The sequence below is a fragment of the Schistocerca gregaria genome, chromosome 3, assembly GCF_023897955.1.
Source record: "Schistocerca gregaria isolate iqSchGreg1 chromosome 3, iqSchGreg1.2, whole genome shotgun sequence".
NCBI lineage: Eukaryota > Metazoa > Arthropoda > Insecta > Orthoptera > Acrididae > Schistocerca > Schistocerca gregaria.
This window is the reverse complement of record NC_064922.1, coordinates 851270656-851283703: the sequence shown is the minus strand read 5'-3', so window position 1 is coordinate 851283703 and position 13048 is coordinate 851270656. Positions and strand designations below refer to the sequence as shown.

General features: G+C 44.1%; 1 protein-coding gene across 1 annotated transcript in view; it reads right to left on the bottom strand.

Annotated features, from left to right (window-relative positions):
* Positions 1–13048, bottom strand: part of LOC126354793 (uncharacterized) — a 138652-nt gene that overhangs the window by 100903 nt on the left and 24701 nt on the right. The window lies entirely within an intron of this gene.

Sequence of the window (13048 nt, the reverse complement as noted above, 5' to 3'; positions counted from 1 at the left end):
CCACTCCACGTGTAAGTAGGCTGTTTAGGTTTTTATGTTGGTAACGTCATGTAGCGCGCTGTATGAAAATCACTGACTGTGGAGTGTGCAGTCTGCAGCTGGTTTGCATTGTTGTGCAGCTGGATGTGAACAGCGCAGTTGGAGGTGAGCCGCCAGCAGTGGGGTGTGGTGAGAGAGATGGCGGAGTTTTGAGAGCGGATGACCTGAACGTGTGTCCTTTAGAGACAGTAAATTTGTAAGACTGAATCTGATATATATATATATATATATATATATATATATATATATATATATATATATATATATATTATGACTTTTGAACACTATTATGGGTAGTACATTGTTTGTTCTCTATCAAAATCTTTCGTTTGCTAACGTCATATGTATATGATACGTTCCCTAAGAAAATTTAATAAATTACTTTGCTGATAAACCTCTTACACTATTTGATTTTCAAACAGCTGAGCAGAGCTGAACGTACTCAAACATTTCGCTCTTTACTTATTGTGATCAGCACTAAACTGACACAGAATATTTTTATCGCAACGCAATCTGACTTTCAATAATCTCTACAAAAGAATGGCCCTGACTAACAATAACCTATACCTTTCATGAATCACTTACCTTTCAAAAATCTTCGTTACTCGAACTACTGCAATACAGCGAGTGGTTATACTGCCAGCTAAATAAAGGATTCTAACTACTGAAGGCACTAACAACTGATAGGCTAGATAGCAAGTGAAAGATTTTGATAGAGAACAAACAATGTATATACCTTAATAGTGATATATATAAAGAACACATTGACACCGGTGTGTCAGACCCATCATACTTTCTCCGGACACTGCGAGAGGGCTGTACAAGCAATGATCACACGCACGGCACAGCGGACACACCAGGAACCGCGGTGTTGGCCGTCGAATGGCGCTAGCTGCGCAGCATTTGTGCACCGCCGCCGTCAGTGTCAGCCAGTTTGCCGTGGCATACGGAGCTACATCGCAGTCTTTAACACTGGTAGCATGCCGCGACAGCGTGGACGTGAACCGTATGTGCAGTTGACGGACTTTGAGCGAGGGCGTATAGTGGGCATGCGGGAGGCCGGGTGGACGTACCGCCGAATTGCTCAACACGTGGGGCGTGAGGTCTCCACAGTACATCGATGTTGTCGCCAGTGGTCGGCGGAAGGTGCACGTGCCCATAGACCTGGGACCGGACCGCAGCGACGCACGGATGCACGCCAAGACCGTAGGATCCTACGCAGTGCCGTAGGGGACCGCACCGCCACTTCCCAGCAAATTAGGGACACTGTTGCTCCTGGGGTATCGGCAAGGACCATTCGCAACCTTCTCCATGAAGCTGGGCTACGGTCCCGCACACCATTAGGCCGTCTTCCGCTCACGCCCCAACATCGTGCAGCCCGCCTCCAGTGGTGTCGCGACGGGCGTGAATGAAGGGACAAATGGAGACGTGTCGTCTTCAGCGATGAGAGTCGCTTCTGCCTTGGTGCCAATGATGGTCGTATGCGTGTTTGGCGCCGTGCAGGTGAGCGCCACTATCAGGACTGCCTACGACCGAGGCACACAGGGCCATGGTGTGGGGAGCGATCTCCTACACTGGCCGTACTCCTCTGGTGATCGTCGAGGGGACACTGAATAGTGCACGGTACATCCAAACCGTCATCGAAGCCATCGTTCTACCATTCCTAGACCGGCCAGGGAACTTGCTGTTCCAACAGGACAATGCACGTCCGCATGTATCCCGTGCCACCCAACGTGCTCTAGAAGGTGTACGTCAACTACCCTGGCCAGCAAGATCTCCGGATCTGTCCCCCATTGAGCATGTTTGGGACTGGATGAAGCGTCGTCTCACGCGGTCTGCACGTCCAGCACGAACGCTGGTCCAACTGAGGCGCCAGGTGGAAATGGCATGGCAAGCCGTTCCACAGGACTACATCCAGCATCTCTACGATCGTCTCCATGGGAGAATAGCAGCCTGCATTGCTGCGAAAGGTGCATATACACTGTACTAGTGCCGACATTGTGCATGCTCTGTTGCCTGTGTCTATGTGCCTGTGGTTCTGTCAGTGTGATCATGTGATGTATCTGACCCCAGGAATGTGTCAATAAAGTCTCCCCTTCCTGGGACAATGAATTCACGGTGTTCTTATTTCAATTTCCAGGAGTATATATATATATATATATATATATATATATATATATATATATATATATATATATATATATATATGGCGGGAGTAACTATGACTCTCTTAAGGCGGCCAAGTGGCGGCGGCGCGGCTGCATCTGAACTCGGCTTTTCGAAGCGCGGTTTTGCTGCAGTCGAGCCGCTGCTGCTGCCAGGTCCCTTCCTTGGGTTGTAGTTACAGGGAGTGTGATGCGCAATACATGGGCCTAGCCCTCTTAGCCTCTCCACTACTGCGGTCTTCTCCCCTTCACATGGGCCCGCTGATTTCGCAGAGTAGAAGACGGCACCAGGGGCCTGGGGGGGGGGGGGGGGGGTTACCAGCCCCCCCTCGCATTATCCCTTTCAGTTGTTTCCTGTTCGAAGTGGTGAAACTACGCTTCATCATCCGTGACGAAATAGTCACGATCAGCCTCGTAACGCGCAAGCAATTCCGCACAGATGGTCATTAGTTGCTCTGTATGGTCTTCCGTTAGTCGGCGAGGAATACAGCGGGCACACAATTTTGAATACCGCAACTGGTGGGCGAGTGTGTCAGAGGGACCCCACCCAGCTGTGCAGTGAGGCGTTTGATTGTGATCCGTCGATCACCTAGAATGAGAGTGTCCGCACGTTCCAACGTTGAAGGGGGAACAGGAGCGTGCGATCGGCTGGCACACAAGCGAACGGACAGATTTGCGCGACGTTGTTACGATGATGACAGGCTCCTCGCCCAATGACTCACCATGCTTTTTATCAATGCTGGGTCTCCGACAACATTCTGCAAGCGCCTATGAATATCTGTGATGCTCTAGTTTTCCGCCAAAAGGAACTCAATGACGGTTCTCTGCTTGGAGCGCGCCTCTGTTACAGACGCCATTTTGAAGGCTACATATAGCGCCACCACCTACCAGAGCTTCATGAAACTATATCGGCTGAAGCGGAAATATGGCACGGTGTTCCACAACAAGTTTTTCCAACCGAAATTGGCCGAGAAAAAAAGCGTTGCGTTACTTATTGCACGCTCCTCCTAGTTCTAATCTAACACATAATGACCAAACAAAAGACCGTCAGGTTAGGTATATGGGAAAGACCGGAATCTTAAAAACCTACACTGAAGAGCCAAAGGAACTGGTACACCTGCCTAATATCGTGTAGAGCCCACACGAGCACGCAGAAGTGCCGCAACTCTACGTGACATGAAGTCGACTAATGTCTGAAGTAGTGGTGGATGGCACTGGCACCATCAATCATGCAGGCCTCTCCATAAATCCGTAAGTGTACGGGCAGGTGGAGATCTCTTAGGAACAGCACGTTCCAAGGCATCCGAGACATGCTCAATAATGTTCATGTCTGGGGCGTTTGGTGGCCACCGAAAGCGTTCAAACTCGGAAGAGCGTTCCTGGAGCTATTCTGTAGCAATCCTGGATGTGTGGGGTGTCGCATTGTCCTACAGGAATTGCCCAAGTCCATCGGAATGCGCAATGGGCATGAATGGATGCACGTGATCAGATGGGATGCTTACGTGCGTGTTACGTGTCAGAGTCGTACCTAGATGTATCAGGGATCCCATATCACTCCAAGCACACACGCCCCACACCATTACAGAGTCACACCAGCTGGAACAGTCCATGGATTGATGAGGTTGTCTCCGTACCCGTACACGTCTATCCGCTCGATACAATTTGAATACCAAGACTCGTCCGACCAGGCAACATGGTTCCTGTCATCAACGGTCCAACGTCGGTGTTTGCGGCCGCGGTCGAGGGGCAAGGCTTTGTGTTGTGACGTCATCAACGGTACAAGAGTGGATCCTCGACTCCGAAAGTCCATATCGACAATGTTTTGTTAAATCGTTCGCACTCTGACACTTGTTGATGGCCCAGCATTCAAATCTGCAGCAATTTGTGGAAGCATTGCACTTCTGTCATGTTGAACGATCTCTTCAATCGTCGTTGGTCCCGTTCTTGCAAGATCTTTTTCCGCCCCCAGCGATGTCGGAGATTTGATGTTTCACCGCATTCCTGATATTTACGGTACACTCGTGAAATGGTTATACCGGAAAATCTTCACTTCATCGCTACCTCGAAGATGCTGTGTTCCACCGCTCTTGCGCCGACTACAACACAACGTTCAGGCTAACTTAAATCTTGATAACCCGCTATTGTAGCAGCAGCAGCCGATCGAAAACATATCTCTGTATTTCCATACGCATGGGTATACCATATATAAAACCAATACATGCAAAAACAGCATCACAGGCCGAGTCATAATTCAGCCCTCTGTCACTCAATAAAATTATAAGATTTTCGGAACCAATCTGACGCCAAAAACGTGCCTACAAACGATCGGCAGCCCTCAAACCCCACTTGCCTAAGCTGCAATTCCTCATTGAGTGGAAAGTTGCGATTGCCGTGGTCTGATACTCTTTGCAACACATCACGTGCCGACTGAGGCAAAGTCTGTTCCCTCCATCTGCGGGCGAAGAGTTATTCCCAACCTCTGAGGACCAAGTTTCCTTCTCAAGTATCCAGACGAAGTGTTTTATTCGGAATAACTAGCTGAAGTGCTTCACGGACAGAAGAAAACTCTCTCCTCTCTACAATGATCGCGCAGTATCTTCGTGCCAATGAAAAGGCTGTGCAAAATGCTGGCCAGTGCTACTATTGTTAACAAAATAACTAACTCACCAGCTGGCGAAAGTTTTACAGTGTTAACCAACCATCTGACACTCGTGTACACAGTTCTTATACAACTGGGTGTTACACTCTCTCTCTTCAGTTTTTCCACTGAACCCAGTTTGCTTGTCTCCCTGTCTCAATTTCTCGGAAACTGGCACTATGATCCGATTTTTTTAAGATTAGCCAGTGTAGTGCCCTCTTACAACACTTTAGATAGGGTGTTGTTCACCCCTCATGCAGTGGTGCCGGAATATCAGCCCATCGCTTTTACAAAGACAGAAAAGAATTCCAGAACAAAATGCAGCTGCTTCGCTTCTTGGGCGACACAGAGATCTATATCAGCGACATCCCACTACAGTGTGTTCTAGGAAGGCGAACTGCCAGGGAAACACAAACTCCTTTTGAAATTTTTTTGACCACATGGCAGAGCTTGTAAAAACCAAAATTGTGCACTAGCGTCATTCAGGCTGCTATTCTACCACTGTCTGGAGTGTCTCCACACGTCTTTGCTGGCCACTGGGGCTAAATTCGAAGCGGGACTCATCACTAAGGCAATTATTAAACTCCAGTCAATGAGTTTCCAGGCCGAAGGTGTGTCTGGAGACGCTCCGCAGAGCGATGGAATACCAACCTGACTGTCGCCCGCCATACGGTGTAACAGTTAGGAGTAATGGTCTGGAGAGTCATTTCTTTTCGTAGGAGAACCTGTGACGAAGCAAGCTGGGATATTTTTACTCCCCTCTTCTTTTCCATATGCCTCCTCAAAATTCATTTTTTCATGTCTAATTACCATTGACATACGTGAGTATAATCTGCATTTTCATAAAAGGGAAAGTTTGGCCCTCAGTCTTAAAGAATATACCACCAGATCTAATTTTGTGCTTGGTTTTATATATGTAATTGATTTTCTAGTTTATTTGGACTATTCCTAGTTAATATCTTTTCTTATAGGGTGAAATCAGTAATTGTTCCGTAACTTAAATTCTTCTTCTTCATCTTTCGTTTCACCCTCTTTGGGGTACGGTGGATCAATCATTTCTTTGTGCGTTGTTCTTTTCTTAGGGTCCAGTATTTCTTCATTCTTTCTGATCTTCTTGTCCTCTCTTCTTCCGAGATGAAGGGTTTGTACTTTTGAGTAGATTTGTCTTGGAAACTTATGTTTCCATCTTTAGTAATTAATTTAGCTGTTCGATCAATAAGTGAATTTTCTGAAATCTTTAATTCTACTAGATCTTTCTCAGTTTCTTTAAACCAGTTGGGTTTCGTTTTGCGGTTACGGAAAAAGTCAAAGGTTTGTTTAGTCAATCTGTAGGAATTCATTCTGAGAAGATGACCATAAAAATTTATTCTCCTTTTTCGCATAGTATCTGAAAGTTTTTCAGTTTTCTTGCAGAGAGTTTCATTTTTGATATGTATAATCTTATTGTCTTGAAATTTTGGCCCAATGATTTTTCTTAAAATGTTTCTTTCCTTTAGCTCAAGTTTCTCCATTTGACCTTTGAAATTCATGTTTAGTGTTTCTGCTGAATGCAGTGCTCCTGGCTTAATCACTGACTTGTAATGTGTAATTTCTGACCCTCATGAAAGGGATTTTTTGTTGTATGTATTTTTTGTTGGTTGGAAGGCCAATTCAAGTTTATTTTTTCTAGATCGCATTGCTTTGCTTTCCCCAGTATTCCAACTAATCCATTCTCCGAGATATCTGAATTCTTTTACTATTTCAATCTTCTGTTCTTGAACTTTAAGGTATTTACATGAGTGCTTGATGTTTGTTAATATCTTAGTTTTTTCAACAGAGATGTGAAGACCTATTTTAGCTGCTTGTTTCTTTAGTTCAATGATTTGCTCCTGTGCTTCTTCCATTGTTTCAGCAAACAGGGCCATATCGTCTGCAAAAGTAATGCAATATACTTTAAGGTTCTTCTTTTTGCAACCCAGTCTTATACCACTCTTAATATTTGTGTTCTATTCTCTGACTACTTTCTCAAGCGCACAATTGAACAGCAACAGTGATAGACCATCCCTCTGTCGCACTCCCGTTCTTATTTCAAAGGGTTCCGGTAATTCGCCCATAAATTTAACTTTCTAAAATGTATTTGTAAGTGTCGCTTTTATAATATTAGTTGTTTTCTTATCCAAACCCATTTCTCCAAGGACCGATAGTAGAGATTCTCTATCAATCGAATCATATGCTTTTTTGAAATCAATGAAGGAGATTACGTATTAAACATTTGGAAGACGAAACACCGGCATTCTTCAAGTATTTATTTGGCTCTAAACGAAAACATGTAGCAAAGCCAGTCCTTAATTAGTTCCAGACTAATTACCAAATTTGTCAAAAGTATTGTTTGCGAAACTATATATTAATTTCATGATTTAAACAAATAATACGGCTTAACCCTTGTAGCAGAAGAAACTGTTAAAAAGACGGAGTTTTTCTATATATCTTCAGTTAAGAGAATGAAGTATGTTGCATTAAGTTTCGGGTGTGCAGCTGCAAGAAATCTCCTTCTTATTCTAATATTTCGGCTGTATAACGTTCAGCCATCTTCAGAGTGAGCCGCAAGACTGAAGTATGTTTCAATTGCAATTTCTGTAACTTAAACATCATATAGTATCAGTGCCTATTATTGTGATGATATATAAAAGCCCGATTTTGGTCTCGAGACAGTCAGTCCACGGCCGAGTTTCAGGACTAGGAACCCGTATTTGTTAGATCAACAACAATACATCAACTTAACAGCGAAAAAAGTGTAACACAAATAGGCCGTGTGTTAAAACAATGACAGTGCCTGATCAGTACCTACCGTAGTATTTTGCAAGAACTATGAACTGTATGGTGCGGTTTTTACTGCTCATAGATATTCAACAGTAAACTATTGTAGCAGTATGCTGACGTATGCCTGCGAACTATTAATGAGACTTATCAAAATTTGCCAATAGTTAACTGGCCATATAACTGTGTATTATTGGAAGGTTTTTTGAACAGTGAAGGTAAAGAACTGTGAAACACACATGTGCATCAGTCGTCAGTATTCAAATTCCACCCCCCCCCCCCCCCCCCTCCAACTCCTCTGGGCCCGCTAGTCGTATGTCTCGCGCAAGACCATTACGAGGTGCATTCAAGTTCTAAGGCCTCCGATTTTTTCTAATTAACTACTCACCCGAAATCGATGAAACTGACGTTACTTCTCGACGTAATCGCCCTGCAGACGTACACATTGTTCACAACGCTGACGCCATGATTACATGGCAGCGGCGAAGGCTTCTTTAGGAGTCTGTTTTGACCACTGGAAAATCGCTGAGGCAATAGCAGCACGGCTGGTGAATGTGCGGCCACGGAGAGTGTTTTTCATTGTTGGAAAAAGCCAAAAGTCACTAGAAGCCAGGTCAGGTGAGTAGGGACCATGAGGAATCACTTCAAAGTTGTTATCACGAAGAAACTATTGCGTAACGTTAGCTTGATGTGCGGGTGCGTTGTCTTGGTGAAACGGCACACGCGCAGCCCTTCCAGGACGTTTTTGTTGCAGTGCAGGAAGGAATTTGTTCTTCAAAACATTTTTGTAGGATGCACCTGTTACCGTAGTGCCCTTTGGAACGCAACGGGTAAGGATTACTCCCTCGCTGTCCCAGAACATGGACACCTTCATTTATTCAGCACTGGCGGTTACCCGAATTTTTGGTGGCGGTGAATCTGTGTGCTTCCATTGAGCTGACTGGCGCTTTGTTTCTGGATTGAAAAATGGCATCCACGTCTCATCCATTGTCACAACCGACGAAAAGAAAGTCCCATTCATACTGTCGTTGCGCGTCAACATTGCTTGGCAACATGCCACACGGGCAGCCATGTGGTAGTCCGTCAGCATTCGTGGCACCCACCTTAATGACACTTTTCGCATTTTCAGGTCGTCATGCAGGATTGTGTGCACAGAACCGACAGAAATGTCAACTCTGGAGGCGATCTGTTCAACAGTCATTCGGCGATCCCCCAAAACAATTCTCTCCACTTTCTCGATCATGTCGTCACACCGTCTTGTGCGATCTCGAGGTTGTTTCGGTTTGTTGTCACACGATGTTCTGCCTTCATTAAACTGTCGCAACCACGAACGCACTTTAGACACATCCATAACTCCATCACCACATGTCTCCTTCAACCGTCGACGGATTTCAATTGGTTTCACACCACGCAAATTCAGGAAACGAATGATTGCACGCTGTTCAAGATAGGAAAACGTCGAAATTTTAAGTATTTAAAACAGTTCTCATTCTCGCCGCTGGCGGTAAAATTCCATCTGCCGCACGGAGCTGCCGTCTCTGGGACGTATTGAGAATGAACGCGGCCTCATTTAAAAACAATGCGCATGTTTCTATCTTTTTCCAGTCCGGAGAAAAAAAATCGGTGGCCTTAGAACTTGAATGCACCTCGTATTGTATTACGTTGTGGGACAAAAGACACTGCTTTGCTTAATTATGTTACTGAATACAGAAGGCCTATTCGTACAATATTTCAAATTTTTCATTAGGTAATTTAACTTACTGTAAAAGTATGCTTGCAATGTACATCACAGTCTTGATATCCATATTACATCGATGTCTCAGTTGCTGTCACACTACTTTATAAATTTGCTTATTTGATGCTGTTGGACCTATAATTAATTTTTTGGCAATTTATCTGGTAATAAACATGAAGCCAGACGCCTTTTTACGATTTTTCGACCATGAACGTGTTTTCGAGTCACTGCAGACTCATGATCAGAGGGAGGTGTTACAAGACCGTTATGTTGTGGACCAAGCGTAGCTAGATGCTGTGCTGGCGCTGCTGGTGGAAATGACGGAAGTTTAGTAAACGGTGACGAAACGCTTACGAAACGGGAAGCTTTTATGGTTTAGGTACTTACAGCGCACTGACTTGTGGTATCCACATCAGATCTCTTCCTGTAATGTACATTATTAAGCTTTAAAGGGTGTTACAAAAAGGAACGGCCAAACTTTCAGGAAACATTCCTCACACACAAATAAAGAAAAGATGTTATGTGGACATGTGTCCGGAAACGTTTAATTTCCATGTTAGAGCTCATTTTAGTTTCGTCAGTATGTACTGTACTTCCTCGATTCACCGCCAGTTGGCCCAATTGAAGGAAGGTAATGTTGACTTCGTTGCTTGGGTTGATATGCGACTCATTGCTCTACAGAACTAGCATCAAGCACATCAGTACGCAGCATCAACAGGTTAGTGTTCATCACGAACGTGGTTTTGCAGTCAGTGCAATGTTCACAAATGCTGAGTTGGCAGATGCCCATTTGACGTATGGATTAGCAAGGGACAATAGCCGTGGCGCGGAACGTTTGTATCGAGACAGATTTCCAGAACGAAGGTGTCCCAACAGGAAGACGTTCGAAGCAATAGATCGGCGTCTTAGGGAGCACAGAACATTCCAGCCTGTGACTCGCGACTGGGGAAGACCTAGAATGACGAGGACACCTCTTCACGGATGAGGCTTCATTCCAACGTGATCAAATTGTAAATTTTCACAATGAACATTTGTGGGCGGACGAGAATACGCACACAATTGTTCAATCACGTCATCAACACAGATTTTCTGTGAACGTTTGGGCAGGCATTGTTGGTGATGTCTTGATTGGGCCCCATGTTCTTCCACCTACGCTCAATGGAGCGCGTTATCATGATTTCATACGGGATACTGTACCTGTGGTGCTAGAACATATGCCTTTACAAGTACGACACAACATGTGGTTCATGCACAATGGAGCTCCAGCACATTTCAGTCGAAGTGTTTGTACGTTTCTCAGCAACAGATTCGGTGATAGAGGCGGACCAATTCCATGGCCTCCACGCTCTCCTGACCTCAACCCTCTTGACTTTCATCTATGGGGGCATTTGAAAGCTCTTGTCTACGCAACTCCAGTACCAAATGTAGAGACTCTTCCTGCTCGTATTGTGGGCGGCTGTGATACAATACGCCATTCTCCAGGGCTGCATCAGCGCATCAGGGATTCCATGCGACGGAGGGTGGATGCATGTATCCTCGCTAACGGAGGACATTTGGAACATTTCCTGTAACAAAGTGTTTGAAGTCACGCAGGTACTTTCTGTTGCTGTGTGTTTCCATTGAATGATTAATGTGATTTGAAGAGAAGTAATAAAATGATCTCTAACATGGAAAGTAAGCGTTTCCGGACACATGTCCACATAACATATTTTCTTTCTTCGTGTGTGAGGAATTTTTCCTGAAAGTTTGGCCGTACCTTTTTGTGACACCCTGTATACACAAATACGCACAGTATACACGAATATACATAGTATACACAGCATATTTGTGTACATGGCTTAATAACGTACACTACAGGAAGAGATCTGATATGGATACCACAAATCAGTGCACTGTAAATACCTAAAACATAAAAGCTTTCGGTTTCGTAAGCATTTCGTCACCGATTATTAAATTTCCGTCATTTCCACCAGCAGTATCAGCACTGCATCTAGCTACAGTCGGTCCACAACATAATGTTCTTGTAACACCTTCCTCTGATGATGAGTGTGCACTGGCTCGAAAACACGTTCATGGTCGAAGAAATCGTTAAAAATTGACTGGCTGCATGTTTGTTACCAGATAAATTGCCAACGTAACCCGCAGTCGCAGTTCTTCATCTACTATGGATACATTTAAATTAAATTTTTTGTTGGAACAGTTATTTATGTAACTGTCGAATTATGAAAGTTTATTTCATAATAATGTTTCGTGGCAGCTATATTGACAGCCGAGTTCTTCCATCACTTGATAACAGAACAACGTACAGCAGACAACACAGAGGTTTTACATATTGCACAAAAAGGACTAATAATGAGTATTCGTGAAGAAATCGAAATATATTCACGCAAATAAAATTACGCTCAAGAAATTCTAAGTGAACAGATCCATTTGAAATACAAACATTACATAGGAAATTTTACCGAAGTTATCCATCCAAGCAGCAAATTAGCAAAAAAACAAAATCTGCGATTGTATCAGGTATCATGTTACCACGAAATTAAAAATAAGCACTCGAAAGCATACATTTATGTAAACTCATCCGGAAATTGTTACATTCCTCGCACATCATAACGCTGTCTGGTGTAACCAGTTCCATAAAAACAATAGGATTAAAATACATATTATCATAGAACAACATAAACTCAAATCATACAAGCAACATAATACAGCTGATAAGAACAACCATATAACTATATATTACCAAAGAAGCATGCTGACTGCAACGATATAACATCCCTGACTCAACTGTCCGTATAGCTGTCGCCACACCATTATGCAATAAACGTTCATAATTCGACAATTACATAAATGACTATTACAACAACAAAATTTAACGACTTTTATATGTAAACTGAAGCTATGAATGAAAATTTGAACCTAGGCTGAGATTCTAACCCAGGTCTCCTGATCGCTAGACAGATACCCTACAGAACCCTACAAGGGCTGCCCTAATCTCGAACTAGGATGCAGAGGCTCTCCAACGGTATTGGAATAGCATCTCACCATCGAACGAAACAGAGGATCCTGCCTGAAACCCAGGCATAGCTGCTTTAATCAAATGAAACTATGGTTCCAGAGACCTTATCAAGCCTCAAACATCTATGATGTTATCTGCAGACTGCAGCTATTGCAATACAGTTGGAGAGCCTCTACAATGCTGTTAGAGTTTAGGGGGAACACCAAGTGGGCTGATGGGTGAACCGGAATTTGAGTGGAGGAGGAAGACATTCTGTTGTATAAAACAACTTTGCCAGGGTTATGTAGTGGTTAGCGCGTCTGTCTAGTGAGCAGGAGACCCACGTTCGAATCCTGGGTTTGCTATAAATTTTCAAATGGTTCAAATGGCTCTGGGGGCTATGAGACTTAACATCTGAGGTCATCAGTCCCCTATAACTTAGAACTACTAAAACCCAACTAACCTAAGGACATCACGCACTCCCATGCCCGAGGCACAATTCGAACCTGCGACCGTAGCGGTCACACGGTTCCACACTGAAGCGCCTAGAACCGCTCAGCCACAACGGCCGGCATAAATTCGTAACTTGAGTCTGCGTATGTACATCACAGATGTTTGACACCTGAAAAGGTCTCTGGAACCATTGTTTCACTTGATTAAAAGATTTAACATCTACC